At 48.0% G+C, this 3,157-nt stretch overlaps 1 pseudogene; it reads right to left on the bottom strand.

Moving 5' to 3' along the window:
• On the bottom strand, nt 1-467 carry LOC142437244 (large ribosomal subunit protein bL20m pseudogene; annotated as a pseudogene).
• Nucleotides 468-3,157: the final 2,690 nt, after the last annotated feature.

Consider the following 3,157-nt stretch of genomic DNA (forward strand, 5'->3'; position numbering starts at 1 on the left):
TGTGCGAGGGGACCCTCAGCGATAATGCGTCACTCGGGAGAACACGCCTTCCGGTTCCTTTCCGTCTCCCAGGGCAGCAGCAAATCCCTCTTCTCGCCGCCTTTTGGCCAAAGCGGCCAAAGATTTAAAAGTCTTTGGCTCATAGATGGCCAGGTCAGCAAGCACTTTCCTGTTGAGCTCCACCTGGCACTTAACTAAATTGCCAACCAAGGCTGGGTACTTCAGGCCATGCTCCTGGGAAGCAGCTGTGATTCGATTGATCCAGAGAGTCCGCATGGTCCTCTTCTTCAGATTCCGTGCTTTGGTGCATTTCACAAAGGCTCGAATCACAGCTCGGATCGCCAGGCTGTAGCACCGATTCTTCCTTCCCCGGAAGTGCCGGGCGTGCTTCAGCACCTCCTGGACCCGCCAGTAGCGGTCTCGGTGATGCGGTTCCGCAGCCATAGCTGCGCCGAGAGGAAAACCATGGCGCCCGCGGGGGGTCAGCAGAGCGCCGCCATATTGCCCCTTCTTTTTTTTTTAAGCAGCTTTATTGAGGTATAATTTATATATCAACCTAGGTGGCATTGTGGATTATGTATTGGACTACTTTTTTAAAATCATTTTGTTGAGGGCTCGTACAATTCTTATTACAATTCATCCATCCATCCATTGTGTCAAGCACATATGCACATTTGTTGCCATCATCATTCTCAAAACATGTGCCTTCTACTTGAGCCTTTAATATTGGCTGTTCATTCCCCGCCCTCCTTCCCCACTGCCCCCTCCCTCATGAACCCTTCATAATTCATAAATTATTATTTTGTCATATGTTATACTGTCCGATGTCTCCCCCCTCTGCTCTGCTGTCTGTCCCCCAGGGAGGAGGCTATCCGTAGATTCTTGTAATTGGTTCCCCCTTTCTTCCCCACATTCCCTCCACCGTCCAGGCATCGCCACTCTCACCACTGGTCCTGAAGAAGTCATCTGTCCTGGATTCCCTGTGTTTCCAGTTGCTATCTGTACCAATGTACATCCTCTGGTCTAGCCAGATTTGTAAGGTAGAATTGGGGGGGAAAGAAGCATTTAAGAACTAGAGGAAAGTTATATGTTTCATCGTTGCTACTCTGACTGACTCATTTCCTCCCCACAACTCTTCAGTAAGGGTATGTCCAGTTGCCTACTGATGGGCTTTGAGTCTCCACTCTGTACTCACCCACATTTACAATGATATGATTGTTTGTTCTTTGATGCCTGATACCTGATCCCTTCGACAGCTTGTGGTCACACAGGCTGGTGTGCTTCTTCCATGTGGGATTAGTTGCTTCTGAGCTAGTTGGCCACTTGTTTACCTTCAAGCCTTTAAGATCCCAGACTCTATATCTTTTGATAGCCGGCATAATCAGCTTTCTTCACATTTGCTTATGCACATATTTGCCTTCAGTGATTGTATCAGGAAGGTGGGCACCCACTGATATGATTTTCAGTTCTTTGATGTCTGATAACTGGTCCCTTCTACAACTCGTGGTCAGACAGGCTGGTGTGCTTCTTCCATGTGGGCTTTGATGCTTCTCAGCTAGATGGTTCCTTGTTTATCTTCAAGGCCTGTAAGACCCCTGACGCTATCTCTTTTGATAGCCAGGCACCATCAGCTTTCTTCACCACATTTGCTTATGCACACATTTGTCTTCAGCAATCGTGTTGGAAAGGTGTGCATCCTGGAATGCCAATTTAATAGAACAACGTGTTCTTGCATTGAGTAAGTACTTGAGTGGAGGTCCAATGTCCATCTGCTGCTTTAACCTATAAATATATGTATGTAGATCTATTTCCCCATATATTCACATATGTACATTCCAGTCTTTAGACCTCTATAAATACCTTTGTCACCTAGTTCTTGCCTCTATTTCCTTTTACTTTCCTCTTGTCCCACTATCATGCTTAGCCTTCATCTGGGTTTCAGTAATTTCTCTCAGATACCTTACCCTTGTTGAATCTCTACCAGGCCTCTCACACCCTCCTTGCCACTGATTTTGGATCACTTGTTGCTCCCCTGCCCCTGGGTTGATCAGCACCACCTCCTTACCCCCGCCTCCCCCTCTCCTGTGTCCCCCCAGAACCATTGGTCCCGTTGTTTTCTCCTCCAGACTATTCATCCAGTCTATCTTACCTAGATAGATCTGTAGAGATAATAATATGCACCAAAAATCAAGCCATAGCAAGATAAGCGATGAGTGCGAACACAGCGATGACAACAAAGAAGGAAACCAATTACCCATAGAAGAATAAATTAATTAAAAGAAAAAATTGTAAAAGAAAGAAAAACCTGTAACTAGATCAAGGTCTGATTTTTTATATCTAGGCGTGTCCTTCAGTCAGGTCCGATGGGGTACCATGCTTTGGCCCCATAGTCTGCCCTTTGTACTCCATCAGGGGCTCCCTGCTCTGCTCCCACAGTAGCTCTGCCGCACGCCTTTAGTGGTTTGTCTCGGTGTCGCAGGGTCAGTCTGGGCCAGTCCCGACACTGAGTCTCCAGTGTTGTCCCTCTTAGGGCCCTGGGCCAGGAAGGGATGGCGTGTCTCATAGTAGGATCAGCCATATTGTCCACTCTGTGCATTGGCTGTTCAGAGCGGGGATATCGTCCTCCAGGCCTGGTGGGCCAGGATGTGCTCCACTCTCTCTTCCTCCCCATTCATTTGCTCCCATGTGCTCTGATCAGACATGCCCCTCTCCCCTAGCTGCAGCTTCAGTGCCGTCCTCTAAAGTAAATTCTTCTGGCGGGAGGGGCAGTTGTCCACGTAACTGGTATGAAGGCTGAGCCCTCAGGCCGCTCCACTGGCTCCCCACTCCTTGCGGCTCACTGCATTATTCTGGTCCCTCTTTCCCTGTGGAGACACAAACAATACCCTCCCCTTGGGTGGGTCAGTGCCCTATTCCCCCACTACACATATTTTTTTCCCTTTTCCTCCCTCCCCACCCCCTTTTTAGTTGGCTACCATATGTGTCCCTGGATTTAGTCTGGCTCCTGCCATACTACCTGGACCTCACCCCTGGAGTGTTTGTAGACAGTAACTTTTTCCCTGTGCCCCCTTTGCATTTACCTTTCTGTTCTTTCATATATATATATAAGAAAGAGCAGTTTATCTAAACTTACCTCAGCGGACTCATGTTGTATTTG

Source organism: Tenrec ecaudatus, chromosome 1 (genome assembly GCF_050624435.1).
Source record: "Tenrec ecaudatus isolate mTenEca1 chromosome 1, mTenEca1.hap1, whole genome shotgun sequence".
NCBI classification, from domain to species: domain Eukaryota; kingdom Metazoa; phylum Chordata; class Mammalia; order Afrosoricida; family Tenrecidae; genus Tenrec; species Tenrec ecaudatus.